The sequence below is a fragment of the Engystomops pustulosus genome, chromosome 8, assembly GCF_040894005.1.
Source record: "Engystomops pustulosus chromosome 8, aEngPut4.maternal, whole genome shotgun sequence".
Lineage (NCBI taxonomy): Eukaryota > Metazoa > Chordata > Amphibia > Anura > Leptodactylidae > Engystomops > Engystomops pustulosus.
In genome coordinates, this window is record NC_092418.1 from 71,972,974 (window position 1) to 71,994,791 (window position 21,818).

The 21,818-nt window shown below is 41.2% G+C and overlaps 1 protein-coding gene across 1 annotated transcript in view; it reads right to left on the bottom strand.

The window, feature by feature from the left end:
• LOC140075373 (aldehyde oxidase 2-like) overlaps nt 1-8,920 on the bottom strand; it is an 86,238-nt gene extending 77,318 nt beyond the window's left edge. The window contains exon 1 of the mRNA XM_072121175.1: nt 8,733-8,920. The gene's annotated coding sequence lies outside the window, so the exon portion shown is untranslated. The remainder of the gene's footprint in view (nt 1-8,732) is intronic.
• Between the last annotated feature and the right edge of the window lie 12,898 nt (nt 8,921-21,818).

Genomic DNA, 21,818 nt, shown 5'->3' on the forward strand with positions numbered 1-21,818 from the left:
TGTAAAATGTGTCATCCAATCACATGTATTATCCTAAGGTATTGTAAGCTGGGATGTAATTGGAGGAGTAGCCACCACCTGACCAGTGGGAGTAACAAAACCCCTGGACAGGAATGTTCTAGAGGACACTTGTACAGAGCAGTCAGACCCAGGAGTCTGCAGAAGCAGACTGGAGTTACTCCAGTACAGACTCTGCGGAGTCTGTACAGCTAGCATACCAGACCAGAGCAGGAAGAGCCTAGCCCCTGCCTGAAGAGTGGAACTAATAGCCAGTATAGTGAGGAAAGGGGTATCATCCTACCTTTAAGAGTGATACCTGAAGCAACTCAGGACAAGCTGAAGCATCCTTCCAGGACACAGCTACCTCCCAGCCTGCCCTCTGCATCCAGGCTGGCGATCAGGGCCGGCTCCAGGTTTCAGTGGGCCCTTTGGCGACAGAGCCTCAGTGGGCCCCTTTGCAGTCAACTCGCATAACGGCATGGATTCATTATATACAGCCCAGCCCCATCCTGACCCCCAATACATTATATGCAGCCCCCTCCTCGCCCCAATACAATATATGCAGCCCCCAATACATTATATGCAGCCCCCTTTTGACCCCAATACATTATATGCAGCCCCCAATACATTATATGCAGCCCCCTCCTCTCCCCCAATACATTATATGCAGCCCCCAATACATTATATACAGCCCCCTCCTGACCCCCAATACATTATCTGCAGCCCCCAATACATTATATGCAGCCCCCTCCTCACCCCCAATAAATTATATGCAGCCCCAATACATTATATGCAGCCCCCTCCTCACCCCCAAAACATTATATGCAGCCCCCCATCAGATTTCACATTATATACAGCCCTCTTCCCCATATGGATTACATACAGCGCCCTCCTCATGTCCCAATCATTACTAACAGCCCCTATCAAAAGAATAATACTTACCTCAGCCTTCTGCTCAGGTCCGGAGCTTCCCCTCTCCGTCTTCCTTCTCCTTCCGGCAGCCTCACAGCGCTTCAGCCCGCGGTCACAGGTTCCGCTAGCGTCGCGTTCATAACGCGACGCTAGCGCACAGGGGGCGGGCCTCGGCCCGATCGCATATGAGATCGGGCCTCGGCCCGCCCCTGTGCGCGATGCGCGTTATGAACGCGACGCTAGCGGAGCCAGTGACCGCGGCCATGCAGCACACAGAGCGCCGCTTTACGGCGCCAGCACCCGGCACAGCCAGGTCGCTTTGGACGGGGGTTTGGCCACGAGTGGGCCCTCCCAGCGGCTGGGGGCCCCGGCACTTGCCCGGGTTTGCCGGGTGCTGGCGCCGGCCCTGCTGGCGATCTACATCCTGTGGCTCCCTCCAACTGCATCTCAGCACTCCACTATTCTGTTAAAGGCATGTTGCTGCGGTTCCTGTCGGTTCCAATAAGGAACTGTAAGTTGTTTTTGTTCAACCTCTGCCTCCGTCTGGTCCCTGCTACTACGGCTGCCATCATCACAGGCACCCTGTCCACTACACAGAGACTTATACTCTAGATACCAAAGGGTTGCCCCAGGGAGTTCCGCTATAGCAGCCTCTCCCTCATCATTTCTTGCCAACACCACCCTGCTGGAGACCTGCCAGGCTGTAGGACAACCCTCCGGTTCCCCATACCAACCACCGTGACACTAGCGTGCCTAGGCCGCAACCGCCAGCCACTCAGGTACGGCGTACGGAGAAAAGGCTAGGCCCCGGTGGGGGATGTTGCAATAGCCTTCACCATGATACACTAATTATAAGAGTTTATATGTAGGACAGATCAAAAAGTGACAACGTTTTGGTCATCTCGACCTTTATCAAGTTAGATCTCGTCTGAAATAAGCAATAAATGGAATGAAATTCAGGCTTATTAGGCTAACTACAGTAGTTTTAGCATGACATGCTCTTATATAGACATACCATATGTACATTCCTCCCAACCACCCCAGGTGGTGGGAAGTATGTCCTAAGACTAGTAAAGAGCGGCCCTGATCAGGTTCTGGTTCGCCAAATTCACTTCGCTGGAACCCGAGGGTCTGTTTCCTCATATACTGCAATACAGTACAGTATTACAGTATGTAGTGGACTTTCTTCTGTTCTGTAACCACTGTTCTGTGTGGCACTGTAAATTGCAACTGCTCTATCTACCCTGTGCTGTGACTCTTTTATCCTCTCTTATCAGTCTGTGTCAGGTTTATCATCCAGCATCAGACACTGGGGCACATTTACTTACCTATCCGACGGAGTCCACCTTCTTCTTCCTGGTGCATGTAAGTGCATTTTCTTGCGTCACAATTTGGAAGTTAAATCCCGTGTCAGTCTAAATCAGTTGGATCTTCTGACGACATGCCCCACAATTTCTGCCACATGAAAGCCAGCGCAGCTGCGCCAAAATTCGATCGCCTGTGTCACGAAGCCAGCGCAGACCCTTGTTAAATACCTGTCAAAACCGTGCAATCCCCAAAAATGTTGGAAAGTCCAACAAAAGTGCGACCCTTAGTAAATAAGCCCCACTTTGAAAAATCTGGTGCACTATAAGGCTGTCTCATTATTCGTATTTCTGGTCCTGGTACTGGTGCTGTTGTTATGTAGTAGGCTTGGTTTTGGTAACGTGTGTATTTTGTAATCTTCTGGGAATGCAGTAATTTTTGTTCTGGTACTGTGTCTATGTAGTAAGCTTGATTCCAATGCTGTATCTATGTAGTAAACTTTGTTCTGGTAACATTTCTGTGTGGTAATCTTGGTTCTGGTAAGATATCAATGTAGTAATATTTGTTCTGGATCTACATCTATATAGTAATTTTGATTCTGGTCCTTTATCTGTATAGTAAGCTTGTAGGTTGCACTGTTGTTTCTATATAGTTATTTGGTCTTCTATCTATGTAGTAAGATTAGTTTTGTTGTTTAGTTGTGTTATTGTTGCTGTGCAAAAAGTTTGTATGCACAAATTTTATGCTCTTAACATCAGAAAATTTAAAAAATTGAGAAGAACTCGCTCTCTCTTTACAGTCTTAAACTACTCCACACGGCATACATAAAACTAATGTACATGGCGAATTGGGGCCCACAAATTTTGACATTCAGGGGCCCTGGCCAAGTGGTTGCCCTGGAGGAGGATTGTGCACTAAGGGGAGAATTATACTGTAGGGGGTTGACTAGGGCATTTGACTAGGGGCAAAAGGAGTTGCTTATGGTAAAGAAAGTTTTGTAGCTCTTTTGCCTCCCTAAAAGCTGGGAGGTATATAATTACCATGAGGTTAGTTGTCCAACTTGTGTTTTTGCACAGGCAGCCCTCTGCTGTTGGTATTTCTATATCTACCTCATTGTTTCACAAAAACAAAGCCATATACTAAACTAGATGATATTTACCTAAATTAATTTTCAGTCTGAGGTAGTCCGTGACTCACCACTAGCTCAGGGTATTTCTTCCCCCAACCCCGCCACTTCCGCTTGCTCTGATTTCTAGACAAAAAAATCACTATGACAGAAATAAAAAGACTATAAAACTAGTGGTCTGTACACTGCTAGGTAAACAAAAAATAGTAGTGGGGAGGCCTTGGGCTACTTTGATTACAATAGGGTGCTCTAGCCCCTCCACCACTAGGTCAAAGAGATGTCCAATTTAGGTCAATGAGAACCACCTTCCTTATCACATGCCACAGTGAGTACATGCTGTGATATATACTAAGTGTACAGGCCCAATTACTACATGATTAGCACATACTGTAAATGGGTGTTCTTATAATTTAAGATCTTTGTAGGTAAAAACAGCAAAGGGCTATACCCGGTTTAACAGCTATGATATTGACATATCTGAATTGCCTCTTTAGCAATTTATAGAGAACCGGTCATAGATTATTTATGGAACATATACAATATGTTGGCATTAGTTTTAATTAACCCTTAATGGGGAGCAAAAAATCATCCATTTACATTTACATAGATACAGATACAGCGCATTGATAATCAGGTTACACAGAATCAATCTATCACGAATCTATGCACATAGTTATTTCTGCAGTATTATTGATATGTATCACATGCTATCTGCCATGTCATTGGGTTGGCCTACGGTACAAAAGAATGTAATTTAAGGTGATGATAAATGTGATAAATATGTACATAACCTATTAAGTATCCATGTTATTGTTGGTTTTTCCCACAAGCAAGTTAGGCCCTACCCACAGGATCCGATGTAACCCTGTCACACCCTCATTGCACCACCAAGATGGCTGCAGTAGACAGTCGCACATGTGTAAGGTGCCCCATTCATCTCTATGGAGGTGACAGAGATTGCCAAGCACCGTACTCAGCAACCTCCATCAGCTCCATAGAGAAGAATGGGGCAGCCTTGGCCATCTCGGTGGTGCTACAAGGGTTTCAACAAGGGTACATCAGATCCCATCGGAACCCCAATCCAGTGATCTGTGGGGGTCCCTTCACTAAGACCCCTACCGATCAGCAAGTTAGGCCCTATCATGGAGAAACCTTTTTAAGCTTAGTCTTACACTGCATTCACGTGGACACATTCAGCTATAGTATTAGAAAAGTACTAAATGCAGCTACTGGTCCAGTTAGTCTCTCTCAGGGTCATTTTTTTTATTGTATAGAATAGTGTAGTATGACATTTTTTTACATTATGGCGATGGGGCACATTTACTTAGCTGGTCCTCGTAGATTACCAAAAGTGCATTTTCCCACGAGAAGATCGTCCGATGGTACACTCCCCCCCCCATTTGTGTTGCATGAAAGCCAGTGCAGCTGTGACAAAAAAAAACATCTTGTGCGACACAATCCCAGCACACCTGTTAAATACTGACATCCAAAAGAAAATTAAGAAAATTAACACCTGTTAAATACCTGTTCTAGCCGTGAAAACCCCGAAAAAGGTGTAAAGTTTGATGAAAGTGCGTAGCGCGACCCTTATTAAATAAGCCCCATTGTATCTATCTGACTTATATATAACATTGTGTAGAATTACAGTGGAATATGAACAGAGGCTCAGGCTAAATGCACATGAATTTGTGTTTGTGGACCACAGACAAGGGGCTGTAATCCCTTGTTTTCAGCCATGATCTCTTGTTTGCCCTTCTGGTGCTCAACTGCTGATGACAGTAGCAAAAGACTATTCAAGCCACATACTTGGGCAGGATTAGTACCTGCTCTACCTTTTCCAGCTATGGCAGGCAGCTTATGAAAGGGCCATGGAATCCACAGTCATGGATACAAGCACTTGCTAGCTGCTGAAAAAATGGCCCAATTTCTCACTCATGAGGCCTTATCTTGTATTTATACGCTATGTGACACAATTTATAAAGATGTAATATCACTGATTACAATACCGTAAAACAGGAATCTACAAAACACTAATCACAGATAACATATACATGTAAAGTGTTTTATTCATTAGTATAATACATATCTCTTTCCACCCTCTCTTTTCTCTATTCAATCTCTAGATTGTATTGTATTACATACTGACTGAATGTCTCCTTCTCAACTGTCCTTTCCCAGGAAAATCCCCTGGCGAGTGACATGATTCGGTATAATGGAAATTTTCTTTTGGATGTCAGTCGCTTAATCCAGGATGAAGTGCGGCGCTTCCTCAAAACCACTAAAATAGGCAAATCACCAGGCCCTGATGGCATACACCCCCGGGTACTGCATTATGTACTGTGATAGACAGACCGTGATCCTGGAAACTACAGACCTGTGAGTTAAACATTGGTTGTGGGGAAAATATTTGAAGGGCTTGTTAGAGATACTATCCATGAGTATCTCACTGTACATAACCTTATAACCCTGCATCAGCAGGGATCGGTCCTGTCAGACTAATCTGATCGGTTTCTGTTAGGAAGTGAGTTCTAGACAGGACCTGCAATTGACACAGAGGGATTTGTGGAAGCTAGAGGATTGGATAGAGAAACAAAAAGTACATTTATGTTCTAAACAGTCAATTTCTTGACTTGGCAGCTGAAAAACTTAATTTTAGTGACCAGAGCCAGGTAGCTGCTAAGAAGGCATTATTGTGGGATGTACCAAGAGAGGATTAGATTCTCATAGTTTTGAATCTATACAAATCACAGGTCAGACCACACATGGAATATTGCATAGCGTTTTGGGCACCAGCATATAAAAAGCACATAGTAGAACTGGAACAGATGCAAAGGAGAGCAACCAAGCTGATTTAGAGAATGAGCGGACTGGAATACAATGACAGATAACAAAACTGCTTCTTTTTCCAGCCTTATCTACTATGACTGATGACGAGTCCATCTGATGACGATCTCTGTAAAAGCTTGAAATGCATCTCCTCTCGGTTTAAATACTTGGAAGGTTTGTTTTATTCTTAGGGATAACCGGTAACTGTCATTTAAAAAATAAAATACCCCTCTTTTTTGGAATGGTGGCGTCACCAAGTGGATTTTTTTCCAATCTCCCTGACTGGGGTATAGCAGCATATTAAATAGATATGATAGGTTAAATAGAGTCACATGCAAAAGTCACTAAAAGTCCAGGTTTACAGAGTGTGTATTGGATCAGTCTTTGAGGCGTTCACTTGCCTCCGAGTCTAATGCAATAAACGGAAGCTAAATGGCAAGAGCTTAACCAAAAAGTAGAACATCAGATTGAATCTTTTTATTTCACTCTGCTGCCCACACACCAATCTAGAAAAGAATAAAACCACAACAGACAGAATATTGTGAGACACTTCTTCTCTGAGCGTCTTGTGAGATCTCCACAAGGCAATTAAAGTCACATTCCTATTATGTGAACTTGTTTGGACATGGATATCCACATGCACAGCACAACACACTCCCTCTCCATCATAAGTTTCTCCATGTTTGTATCTGTCATTGGTGCCTGTGGAATCCATGTGAAACAGCCTACCTGTCCACAATGGAGGGGTTCAGTGATAGGATGTATCTTATAGTTGTATACCTTCTATTGCGTCATTAAAGTTGGATACCATTGTTATAGCAAAACACTCTATACACTCACAGTATGCACAGTATGCATGCTATGTGATATAGCATGAGGTATACCTTGTACCCTGAGGTGTAGCATGCAGTCCGGCAAGGATCGGATAGCCATCTAAATCTAGCCAATGAAAGGGGTCCTTAGGATTATACAGATTGTTTAAAGGACAGTATATATTATACTACTATATAATACAGACACTCCCTGGGTAACGTATAAGATAGGTTTGTTCTTCAGTTGAATTTGTAGGTGAGTTGGAACTGTTTTATTTTGTAAATGTAACTATAGACAAAAACATTTTTGGGTATTCTTAATTAGGGGATTGCCTGTACTGTATTTTATGTGCCCCAGATTAAATAAATGCTGTGGTCTGAAAGTACATAACCAGCTGTTGTCTTCAATACAGCTGTTGGGAACTATAACTAAGGAAAGGATCCTGATTTACAGTAAGGGACTTCTTTAAGGTTGATCAATTCTTCAGAGGAAGTACTGTTCTGTGTGTTATTAGGGAATCTGAGGTTATCTAGCTAAAAGTCATCCTCTCAAAGAGAAGTTATCCCTTGGATCTGTAACATAGTGTCCCAAATAAACCTAAAACCTCTGGACATATTAAAAAGTAAATGTTCTTACTTAGAAATACATTTGATGCTTCTTGAAGGACTCATTTCTAGTGTTCGGGGTTGTTTTGCAGAGGTTAACTAAAGCCAGGGATGTCCATCTTAAAGGGGTTTTCCCATGAACACAAGTTAGGCCCTATCCACAGGCGCTTGGCAATTTACGTCAGCTTCATTACTCTGATGGAGCGACGAGGGGTCCAACAAAGATACGTGGGACCCCACCGGACCCCTCATTTTTGTGATTGTGATCCTGTGGATACGGCCTAACTTGTGTTCGTGGGAAAACCCCTTGAACTTCAGTGTACTGTACTTTAGTACCAGGCTACAATGATCAGCTGTAAGAGTTATCAAAAGTGTCTGCAATTAAGATTTATTGTTATTCCTAGTGACAACCCAAAATTTAAAAAAAAATTGTCACAGTGACCAAAAAAACTTTTTCCGGGGTTACAATAATAAAATATACATTTTAGACTTAGGTTTAGCAGGTTTGATCCTATCTTGAATGTAGCCCGGAGCCTGCCTGTAATTCATTACTGAGTGTTTTCTGTTTTTAGCTGTTTGGTAAGCTGACAAACCAAGCTACTGTTGACTTGGAACACACAAAAAAAATCAGCTGGTTATGAATTAATAGCTCAATTTTATTTATGAATTGTCATTGAATCTGCACCATAACCATATCCCCACAATGAACACACCATTTAATTGTAACCCAAGTGTCCCAAATACCACTGGGGGACTTAGTTGACAGTAGGCATGAGCAGAAGGATGTTATGCTGATAGTAAAGTCCTCTAAGCTCTTCTAACATGTCCCTTCTAGAAAAAATAAACATATATTCATCATTTTCGCAGTTTCTCTGTTTTTCTTTCTAGAAATAAATGAATGAACTGACTAGGTATTACCAGACTGTGTAGGAACCCATTTGACATGAAGAATAGGAACACCAAGATATGAATTAATTTATTCATAGACTACTAGAAGTAACAGAAGAACAGCAAGTATAGTTTTCCCTATGTAAATAATCCCATACAAGCCCTCTGCAGTGTCATGTAGGCCAGCTCCAGCCCAAGCAGATACACTGTAGATGTATACACGGCAGGTATGTCACCATTCATTGGTTCCTACTCACTTTATATTGTAGGTCGTACACACAAGGTGAAGGAGTTCTCTAGGTACAGCCAGTCACCTGGTCCCAGCAGCTTCCATCACGTTCTCAGGTGTCTGTCGCTCTTCTTTCTGTCTTGTTTAATAGGCGGCCTGGCTCCTGTGTCAGCTAGTCAGACTTGCACTTCCACACCTATGCAGGTAATGTGTTAGAAGCCCCTCCCTTGTCATCACTCCGCACACCTTGTACACCTCCTGGCTGCACTGTCATATCCCAAGGGCTGGGCACACATCTCCGGACCTTGTCGTTCAGCCCTCAAACCAGTTTTTCCAATTGGTAAAGCCACCTCTTCTGTATGGGAATAATGTGGGAAGCAAGTTGTAGATGTGATGTAATGTGTGGTTCAAAGGCATGAACCCAGGCTTCTCTTCTGTTTAACCATTTCATTGCCAGGCTAATTATTCTGCTTTAGAGAATAATTGAAGCAGGATTCAGCAGAGTTTACTCATTATCTACACAGAGGAGTGGGTAACACCTTATTGTACTGTATATAAGGGCATTCTCTGGCTCTTGATTCATTTAGGTCCCAGCTCAGACTGTAATCTGGTGCTATATAGTAATGTCAGCTGGACCCATCCCTGTCCAGATAACAAAGCTATTTTACTGCTTCCCCGTAATAGATTATAGTGTTATAGAGTTATTACTGTGCCCTGGCACAGCATATTCCCAGAAAAGTACTAAGCTTTTTTATTTTTTTACTAAAGCATATGGTTTAAACCAGTGCAAGCAAGTTTATTGCCCCTGAGCCTCTTATGCTCTGTTTTACTTGGGTCAAAGTTCACACAAGCAATACAACCTGTACAACCTACAATATATGCAGCCTAGTAGTAATAAAGATTGAAATTCATAAGTGGGAATTGGTCTTGGTAGTTTGGACACTCAAAGTGCCAAACTAGTAATTTCAGCAGTAACTTACTGCTCCCTGCTCTGTCATAGCTTTCAATTGTATCAGCATCCTGAGGACACCAATACATTAGAAAGAAGGAAGAGAAATTTGGATTATCAGTGTAGCCTCCCCATATGGTCCCCTGAACAGAAAGAGTCCTGGAATACAAGGATCCAGCTTTGTCCACACCTTCTCGCTCCTCCTTTAGTCGCTCACTGCAACTCTTCTTCCCTCTTCTTCAGCAAGTATTGGGCTGCATGTATACTGGAGAGTGAGGTGGGGGCTGCCTATATACTATGGGGGTTGGAGGGGCTGCAGTGTGCTGGCTCCCTATGTACTGGGGGCAGTGTTCTGGCTCCCCATGCACTCAGAAGGGGTGTGCAGTATTCTGGCTCCCTATATACTGGGGAGGGCTGTAGTGTTACCAGTGCAGCACTCCTGTCCTGCAGGGGCAATGCATTAAGAGTATACAGCATATGATCAATTATATGTATACAGATGCATCATCACATATTATATCTAATAGAGAGGAACACAGTATATATACAATATCTAATAAAGGGAGAATGGTAAGTAATAGAGGGGAGCACAGTATATAACTAAAACAAGTGCCACAGTAACTCTCTATATTTATTACAGAGGGCATAGTATGAATTAAAAGGGGAGGCTGCATGTATTCATCTATTATGGGGGTACTATATACAGGTAAATTAATGGGCTATGTACATATGTAAATACCCAAACAAAAGGGGAACTCAAGGATAGTTAGTTTAAAAATCTTATAAATTCTTTTATTTCATAACACATAAAACCAAATACAGACATTAACTTCAACAAGTTAAAAAAAATGGTCCCAAATTGATGGGGGAGACTTCAGCAATTCATCCTATATATATTCATTGTGCCTTTAAACATTTATGCTAGATAATAAAGTGCATTGTATCATATAGTAAAATGCTAGGCAATAAAGTGCATTTTTCTCATTTACAATCTATGATATAAGGATTATTACCTTGTTACGGCTGTTTGTCTACCCTGCGCCCCGACGCGCGTTTCGCTTACTGCTTCCTCAGGAGGTCAGGAAGTCAGTTTTTTCCAATTTTTGTTATATGTTGTAATTAGACGTGTGACATTGCCTTCTCTGGCTGTCTTCAATTTTTTGTCTTCCTCATTGGGGCATAGCAGTTCTTTCCAAAGACACTACAGGCAGTCCCCGGGTTACATACAAGATAGGGTCTGGAGGTTTGTTCTTAAGTTGAATTTGTATGTAAGTCGAAACTGTATATTTTATAATGGAAGTTCTAGACAATTTTTTTTCTTTTGCCCCCGTGACAATTGGAGTTTCAAAATTTTTGGTGTAATTGGACCAAGAATTATCAATAAAGCTTCATTACAGACATCTTACAGCTGATCATTGCAGTCTGGGACTATAGTAAAGCATCCAGAGAGCTTCACCAGAGGTCACAGTGGGCAGAGGGGTCCGTCTGTAACTATGGGTTGTCTGTAAGTCGGGTGTCCTTAAGTAGGGGACCGCCTGTATATGTCACATCACTTCTTTGATTCAAATTTGATCATTACATTCACATTTAATATCCAACACAACACCAACTTAGCACTATACACTACTGACACTATTCAACACATCATTTTGGAGATACTTCCTGTAGATCTCTTTTTAGATCTTTTTGAATAAATAAATTTATATACATCACACGTAGTAACACTATTTAGATAATTAGGATCTATTCACAAAAACCCAGTAATTGCTATCCAAGGCCAATTTTTATCTCTAGGGAGAGTAGCAACAATAGGTACATATATCGGATATAACCGTTCCTTCATTCATCTGCATCTTCTGTTAACTATACACAATATCATTACCTGTGAGCGCATCCCAGCCACTGACGCCGCCGGGCGACGATTCTTCCGACAAGCGCTCAGGCGCATGCGCATGCTCAGCCAGGTGAGACAGAATGTCTCCCGGCCTTGGGACTGCGCAGGCGCAGTAGTGGCCGGAAGAAGGTCGTCGCCATCTTACTACAGGCGGAAAAAGTGTCAAGGCATGCGCCAACTAGCAGGTGACTACATTAATTAAATGACTGACAGGCATTTTCACCCATCACAGTCCGTTTAGAAATCATGTGACACATACCCCATGCCTTAAATAACTGGATGTACCCCTTAGTTAACACGCCTCCTGAGGAAGCAGTAAGCGAAACGCGCGTCGGGGCGCGGGGTAGACAAACAGCCGTAACAAGGTAATAATCCTTATATCATAGACTGTAAATGAGAAAAATGCACTTTATTGCCTAGCACTTTACTATATGATACAATGCACTTTATTATCTAGCATAAATGTTTAAAGGCACAATGAATATATATAGGATGAATTGCTGAAGTCTCCCCCATCAATTTGGGACCATTTTTTTAACTTGTTGAAGTTAATGTCTGTATTTGGTTTTATGTGTTATGAAATAAAAGATAAGATTTTTAAACTAACTATCCTTGAGTTCCCCTTTTGTTTGGGTATCTATAGAAGTATAAGGGTGAATTCTCCTGAAGTACACTAGAGGACATATTGTTGTTTGGGTATATGTACATATGTAAGTTCGTTTGGAATACTGTATATATATTGTATATAGGGATTGGAAATCGGTCCTGGTGTTGTGTTTCTGTATGAAGCTTGGTTCTAGTACTGTACCTGTATGTATTGTTCTGGTGAAGTTTATATGTAAATTCATGACATGTAAATTCATGACAGACAATATTATAATTTGGAAGAAACTGTACATTTTAGTTAAAGAGGAGGGGGCACTTTATATGTTACAATTAATGGGAGAGAAATGTTTAAAGGAAACCTACCACTTGAAGTGGCACGTTTCAGATGGAAATACCGAGCAGGGTGAGCTGGTGCCGGAGCTTATTTTTGTTAGTGTTTTAAACCGCTGTATTGCGGTTTAAAACACTTTTTAAACATTATAGCCGGCGCAGGGAGGTACGCGCTCGGCGCTTACCATGCGCGCGACCGTGCGTGCGGCTACATAGGAAGTGAAGGAGAGCCGCGCGCATGGTAAGCGCCGAGCGCGTACCTCCCTGCGCCGGCTATAAAGTTTAAAAAGTGTTTTAAACCTCGATACAGCGGTTTAAAACACTAACAAAAATAATATGGAAAAGCAAATGTGATGAATCTTAAGACATAACTTTTAATAGTACAAGTAAAAAACATTGGATCCTAAAATCTGAATGACGCCGCACAGCATATAACAGTTAATAAGGACAAGTGTATATATCACAGGACCTATAGTCCCTGTCATCCCATCGCACCATTTGAACTTGAACCAAGTGCACTACTGGACTGGGTGAGATTGTTTCAAACTTTTCCTCCTTTCGATGTGCTGTAGCCAGTTGTGTTACTGACTATAAGATGTTATATAATTATGCCATCGGCTAATGATCTGTATAGGAGTATACATGCACCAATTACGTGTAGATAACAAGACATGTGTCCTATCAGTGATATATACACTTGTCCTTATTAACTGTTATATGCTTTGCGGCATCATTCAGATTTTAGGATCCAATGTTTTTTACTTGTACTATTAAAAGTTATGTCTTAAGATTCATCACATTTGCTTTTCCATATAATTTGAATTTTGTGGTCAGTACTGGTCAGCTGTGGGATTCGAGGAAGGGTACGCTCTAACCCGCTACTCTCGAATACCAATTGTATTCTGAGGCATACGAACTACAGGTCCAGAATACTTTATGATATTGACTTTATTGCTTATTACTAACAAAAATAAGCTCCGGCACCAGCTCACCCTGAGCTGGTGCTCGGTATTTTCTTCTGAAACCTGCCACTTCAAGTGGTAGGTTTCCTTTAAGGTTATTTAGTAGGCTAGTGCAGCATACACTATAATCCATACATAAATGCGTGTCTAATTTCATTCATTCTCTGCTGAATCTGCTCTTAGTAGTCCAATAAGCCTCCCATTTATCTTTTATTTATGTATGTATATACTGGGATAGTTCTCAATTACAGATATGACTGCCAACTGGACTTTGAAGCCCAAAATCAGTGGAGATATAAATGAACATAAATGAGTAAATGACAAGTTTTACTGAATCTTAACATCCTTAGTGGTGTAGAAAGACTCTGGCTGAAGTTTCACTTTGTTATTTTGTCAGTAAGCTTTTATTTTTTAATCAGTGATGCAGAGCAGGACCATACGTGACAGCAGGCGCCTATGTGATTCCTACAGATTATAGATTTGCAAAAGAGAAGAAAGATGAATATTTTAGACAAAAACAAAATTCTCATGCATAATTATTGTTTTCAGGCAAATGGTAAATGTCAGTGACTACAAAGAAATGAAGTGTAACCTGACGCCTAAGCGATATAAAGAGAAGAATATATACTGTATGCCACTGCTAAGTCTTAGTCATTGTAGGTTGAATACAAAATTCTAAAAATAAGATTTTACCCGTAGAAAGAGACATTTTCAGACAAGCAGAAAATGTTAGAGGGCGTAAACAGAGCTTTATCTCCCGTTACATAATGGACACAACAATCTCTGAAAGTCCTATGTACAATTAAGGTAATATGCACGTCACTTTACTCTTTTCCCAGCTAAAATCAGCAGAGGGTAGAGGCTCATGGGACCAGTTTCAAAAAGCAATCACAAGCCCCTTCCCCACCCTCACCCCATCACAGCACAACATAGAATAATGTAATCTTAGGGAAAACAAAATTTCTTTGAGAAATAGCACTCTGCAGTGTGACTCTGTGAATGCAATTGATTGTATAATGGGAGAGTGGAAGGAACAGGTGAAAGAGTGAGCTGCCTGAAGATGGATCACATTAAATACTGCTGTGTAATGTCCTTCAGCTACCAAGTCATAGCATAATGGGGCCATTTCTTCTCTGTGTGTTGTGCATGGGTGACATCATATATCCTACTCACGCACCATTTAACCTGTAGGAGAGACATGTGGAAAATATTGCTACCCCTCAAGTTAAAAAAATGACAGCTTATTCTAACAAGTTAAGTGAAACGTGCATATAAATATTGGGGCTCATTTACTAAGGGCCCTGCGGACTGCACTTTTGCCGGACATCCCTACGATTTCCATTTTGCGCCACCGGGACAGGGATTTAAAAGGGTTTTTGGAGCACGCAATCGGATTTTGGCGCAATCTCAAGCGTCAGAAATCGGGGAGTGGGCCGACGGACAATCCGACGGATTCGGACAAACCGCAGGATTAAACTTCAAAATTGTGTCGCAAGCCAAGCAATAACATGCATCGGGAGGAAGATGGTGAACTCCAGCGGACCTGAGCGGGGAAGCTTGGCACAGTGCATTCCCGGACACTTTGGTGTATGACAAAGAGAAAAACGAATCCCTCTGTCTGGTATTCCACCTGCAGGCTTTACACTCGCCATAGCACAGTATTTTACACAGAGCATTCCTTTGAGAAATCTAGAGAACAGGATCTATCTAAATACAGGATGTAAAATCAGTCACTGCAGCACGAAGTTATGTAAACCCACTTCTTGGCTTGGAAGAATAAACTGCTTGATTAAACATGTATTAAGTATGAGACACTGGAACTTCAAAGGCAGAAATAATGAAAACAGACATTAAATTACGTATCCCAGAAGATAAGTGCGTTATCTCTTTGAAGGTGCTCTGCCCACTATTTTATAACAATAGGAAAGGCACCAGAAAGGATCGGGCCTGTTGGATTTCATCATGGCTGAATCTTTTGTATCTGAGATAACCTGCTATTAGGGGGTTTGGCAATTTTCCCATTTAGATACATGAATATGTAAAGGCCTTGGGAGGTTTGTTGTGACCTGTGTCGCATTCTATATTGTTTATGTTGTTGTACCAACTTTTTAGAGTAAACGTGGTTTTGTTCATTGCAAGTAGTTATACTGTGAACATTCTGACTAATCATGATATGTAGGTTGTGGTCACTTTAATGCATGGTCCCAGGGGCACGCATTATCAAATTGTGCTATGGTACTTATAATGTACAAATTGGGTTTGATATCTGGGAGACTGGAAAAGAGATTTTAATCCTGAATCACAAAAGAGGGCTGTAGAGAAAGTTAAGATAAGAGTGGTATAGCCCTTTTTAGGGTCCATAGGAGTCAATGATTGTGAATGTCAAGGACTTTTAGTAGAAGTGAAACCCCTTCTACGCAGGAATAGAAAAACCACAGGAGAGAACTTGAAGTTGGCGAGGTAACGGTTGTGTGGAGTGGCCACATGTCAGAAAGCAGAGGCTGTGTAGAGAGCTGGGGACAGATTCGGCTGAGAGTGAGAGCCAAAACGAGTTTATGTCAAGAGAGATGACAAATTCAGGAGGAAGCATGCTGACAACATAGATGACCGGGGACGAAGAATAAACCCTACTAGTTTATCGGTCATAGGCATTGACCCAAATTCTCCTGCGAACTGGCTTACCTTGTCCTTGATATGGCAACCAACCTAACAACTTGTGATTTAATCCTTTATATCTCTGCTCTATGCTTAGAAGTAGTTATCAGTGATTGACAGCCGTCCATATATACATAAAGTGATAGATGTTACTCACTGATAGACTGCCCTTCTGACTATATGACTGCTTCTAAATATGGATAGAAGATAGAATTATAATCAGAAGATCAGTTATAATTAATCATATCCCACAAAACTACATATTAATCTGTTCATGAGCTCCAGATCTGTTACTCACTGCTTATAGATCACATTTAATTTTTATGGTGAAGAGGTCCCCCGTTTACAGCCCAGTGTACACCTGCATCAGAGGTTTCTAAGTTTTAAGAGATTTTAATGAAGACATAAGGCCAAGGTCACTTGTGCCACAATGCTAGCAATGGGGGCAGGAATCGGCCACATCGCATATACGTTTCTAGTGAAACGCGTGTGATTGTTAATCAGCCTCCGGGGTCTTGCATTTAAATAATACAAGACACCAGGTCTGGTTACCGGTTGCATGTGTTTCCCTGAAAACACATATGCGACGGAATTGAGGCACGAATCCTGTGCACTATTGTTGCATTATGAACCCTAACCTCACGGCATGTGTGACCACGGCCTAAAACAGAAGGTAAATGGAAGGTTTTCCAGTCACTTTCGGTTCGCCATAGACTTCAATGGACCTTCCATTACACTTCTGTTATTTATAGGTGAAAAAATATGCAGAACAGTTTTTATGCCACTTAATAGCAGAAGGTCTAATGGAACCAGTTGAAGGCAGGTGTGAACTGAGCCTAAGGACTTATTCACACAGGTGGATATGTTTTGTGTCTGTTTTGAATCTGCTTTTTTTTGTTCAAGTTTGTATGACATCCATTGTTCCTTTTTTTTAAGTTTGCAAAAAAAAAAACATGATGGTATCAGCATCATCAATGGAAATGGATACCGACTGCACATCAGTATCCATTAACATTACACACATAGCATACTGGATGTGTGAATATGCCCTAAGTTGTATAAAAAATCCTGGAGCAATGCGAAGCTACAACTTTAACTCTTTTTGTTTTTTCTTATTCCGCTTTTTCCACTACAGCTGTCAAGTCACCACTCAATTTATCAGATGAGCTAGATAAAGGGTCTATGGATCAGCCAAAACGTAAGTGCACAAGTGAATAAAGCCATTTGTTTCACTATGCCAATTGGAGTGCTGAAGCTTTGATTCACAGAAATGTTTCTCATATTAATAAGAACCAAACCCATTTTAATCTCTGAATTTCCATAAACATTCAAATGCATGTGCTTCAACAACAGATAACAAAAGAAGACAATACTATCACTACAGCTTCTTGGCAAGAGCTTGAATTATTTATTACCTGCATGTGCCCTGTGTATATTTATCCTGGTGTAATTACAGCTCACAGTATGTTCCATGGGAGATGTTTCTAAGTTGGAATCATGTGTATTTTTGTTAAAGCAAGATTGTACGTATGAGTTTTCAACCAAGTCATTTGTCAAAATGAATAGCATGCTTCCCCCATAACTAATTTATCTCTTAACTAATATATTTATCAAATAATACATAAAAGAGACTCATTGCGGCCATTTATCTTACCTTGCTGAAATTAACAACTGAAATAGATTTCAATTCTGGCACAAATGGACCTCCTGAAAGGACAAACAAATGGCAAACAAGATATGTGCCTGCATCAGTGTCGCTACAGCATTCTCAAGGAATGTTTGGTTCATAATGCATGAAACCAAATGGTAGATTTTCTTTACTGCTTATTGTCAGGTTGCACCAGTATTTGCTATGTAAATCATATCTATTCTGTACGGAGTTCATGTGTGACCTAAATATTAATGCATGCTCCAGGCTATCGAGTTGTTCCCGTAGGTTCCCATACCTGGTGCACACATTTACTGCTGATTTCTGGGCTGCACCTTACAACCTTAAACTACAGTAGATAATGGAAAGATAGCTCTGATGTTGATTTCTAACAGAAATATTGAGTTTTGTTATAGCAGAGGGCACTAATGTATCCCGCTCTATGCACATACAAAAGGTTACATCACTCTGTGTCATATCTTCCCTCCTGATTGCTGGAGGAGTGAACATTGGCAGCTGCCAGTGATTGGTTGCTGACTATGGGGGGAATTTATGACTGCTTCTACACCAGTTTGTGTCGTAGAAGTGCAGCATTCCCCACCGGGGCCCGGTCTTTCTGTGGGTGGCTGGAGGCAGCCAGGGCCCAGAATACCGAAGTGGCTGGCTTATGGGCACGCTATGGTTACGATGCATGGTACTGCATGGTACTGGGACCGGAGGACGGGCCTACAGCCTGGCAGGTCTCCAGTAGGTGGTGTGTGCAAGAAAAGTGGAGGGAAAGGCTGATGCAATAAGTTTCTCCGTGGGGCAACCTCTGAGGTGTATATGGGAATCCCTGGGTGATGAAGGATGGGCAGTCCGTGATGGTGAAGCAGCCTGATCCAGGGATCACACGGAGGCACTTTGTGCAAATCAACTCACAGTTATTTGAACGTCAACGGCAAGCAACGGCCTAACATCAGCAGCAGGTTGAGCAAGCTGGAAAGCTGGTAGGAGATAGCTGGTCCACAGGAAGGGTTGCCCATAGCCTGGAAATAACATCATTTTAAATGGGTGTGGGCACAATCAAAAACGGTTTCAGATGTACAGAAGTAAAACGTTTTTTTAATTTATAATAGTTTCTAAAATATGACAGACATTGAGTAAAATTAAAATGAACAATGTAAACACATCCGCGTACAAATCATGTAAAAATCTTAATATAAATATAGGAACTTAGTTCGACCTTAATTGTATGTGTATCTTGTTAACAGGATTCCTTTAGAGCTTTGTAAACAATTTCGTAAACAATTTCGTAAACAATTTCGTAAACAATTTCGTAAACAATTTCTATTCCTTCTGATAGCGGTTGATTCTCTAGATATAGTAATATTAGTAGTCCCGTACACAGTGGGGAGTCCTATGTCCCAATAGAAAGATTCATAAAGATGAAAAAATTCGTAGAGCTGAAAAATTCATGGGGATGAGAAAGTTCATAAAAAAGAAAATTGCATGCATTAAAAATAAAGATAAAAAATGAGTAGTTAAAAACAAATTTGTTTAAGAGTAAATTGGTATCCAGGAGGTTTTTATGTTGCACAAAGTGTAGGGCCCTACACTTGTGTAGACTCTTACAGCTATTTGCCAAAAATATATAGGATGTTTAAAGTCTAATCACTCACAGTTGGTTGATCATATGCGTCTTTCTCTCTGTTCGAGCTGGAAACGTTTACTATTGTGGAGGTTTTGGTAATCGTTTTTAATATGTGATGGCGTCCTCCACGTGCAGCGGCATCTGTGTATGTCCTCCGGGAACGCTTCCACGGGGAACAAGTTCGTACGTTTCACACTCCTCACTCTCCTCCTTTCACGGTGTGGATTCTGTGTCTGTTAGATGCCGCGGAGGATGTCGCACTTGAGAATATGCAACGTTCCAGACAATAGGCTCGAGCCCACCCACGACTCGTAGGTGAAAGTTTTCTTGTATTTATATCGAGGGTGGTGTAGTGGATCAAATTGTGAGGATGTTTAGGTTCTGTAAGAGTCCAGTAATTTGTGGATAATGGCTAGACGCGTTTCAAAGCGCAATGCTTCTTCCTCAGTAGCCTTGCAATTGTGAGACCTCCTCATTGTTGTGTGTGGTTAAATATCCATTTTGGGTTAGACATTGACTGGTCTGGATCCATATGGAGTGGATCGGACTATAGAAAACCAGACCTGGACCAATTTATTTATACTCTCTTAAAGCAGCATCTGCTCATGATGTATGTGTCAGAGCGAGTCTTAGCAACATACGGACAAATTCTGATCATAGTAAAAATATACATAAACCCACATAATGGAAAAATTAATCAGAAAACATAGAAATGGAAATAGGATAGAATCAGAAAGTCTATTTATATCTCTGTTCTTGACTATGAGTTTTTGAATATATGTTTTTTATAAAAAATCCTTGGATTTTTTATAAAAAAAAAATATAAAAAACATATATTCAAAAACTCATAGTCAAGAACAGAGATATAAATAGACTTTCTGATTCTATCCTATTTCCATTTCTATGTTTTCTGATTAATTTTTCCATTATGTGGGTTTATGTATATTTTTACTATGATCAGAATTTGTCCGTATGTTGCTAAGACTCGCTCTGACACATACATCATGAGCAGATGCTGCTTTAAGAGAGTATAAATAAATTGGTCCAGGTCTGGTTTTCTATAGTCCGATCCACTCCATATGGATCCAGACCAGTCAATGTCTAACCCAAAATGGATATTTAACCACACACAACAATGAGGAGGTCTCACAATTGCAGGGCTACTGAGGAAGAAGCATTGCGCTTTGAAACGCGTCTAGCCATTATCCACAAATTACTGGACTCTTACAGAACCTAAACATCCTCACAATTTGATCCACTACACCACCCTCGATATAAATACAAGAAAACTTTCACCTACGAGTCGTGGGTGGGCTCGAGCCTATTGTCTGGAACGTTGCATATTCTCAAGTGCGACATCCTCCGCGGCATCTAACAGACACAGAATCCACACCGTGAAAGGAGGAGAGTGAGGAGTGTGAAACGTACGAACTTGTTTCCCGTGGAAGCGCTCCCGGAGGACATACACAGATGCCGCTGCACGTGGAGGACGCCATCACATATTAAAAACGATTACCAAAACCTCCACAATAGTAAACGTTTCCAGCTCGAACAGAGAGAAAGACACATATGATCAACCAACTGTGAGTGATTAGACTTTAAACATCCTATATATTTTTGGCAAATAGCTGTAAGAGTCTACACAAGTGTAGGGCCCTACACTTTGTGCAACATAAAAACCTCCTGGATACCAATTTACTCTTAAACAAATTTGTTTTTAACTACTCATTTTTTATCTTTATTTTTAATGCATGCAATTTTCTTTTTTATGAACTTTCTCATCCCCATGAATTTTTCAGCTCTACGAATTTTTTCATCTTTATGAATCTTTCTATTGGGACATAGGACTCCCCACTGTGTACGGGACTACTAATATTACTATATCTAGAGAATCAACCGCTATCAGAAGGAATAGAAATTGTTTACGAAATTGTTTACAAAATTGTTTACAAAGCTCTAAAGGAATCCTGTTAACAAGATACACATACAATTAAGGTCGAACTAAGTTCCTAAATCTATATTAAGATTTTTACATGATTTGTACGCGGATGTGTTTACATTGTTCATTTTAATTTTACTCAATGTCTGTCATATTTTAGAAACTATTATAAATTAAAAAAACGTTTTACTTCTGTACATCTGAAACCGTTTTTGATTGTGCCCACACCCATTTAAAAAGATTGCTCTATTTTCCCTGGTCTCATTCGGTGTTGAGACCTACTGTGGATGCACTCAGACTCGGCACAACAGAGATTGATAAGTGCCACCACAACCTGGAAATAACATCAGGCTGGGCCAGATGGAGCCGAGTGCGGGCAGGGGACCTCTGCTCTAGCCTGACTAACTGGCTATAGGTGTCAGGCATCAGGCCTGAGACACCTCTACTTCCTGCTGGTGTGACACTGGCTTCTGCAACACAGGAAGGTCCTGCACTCTT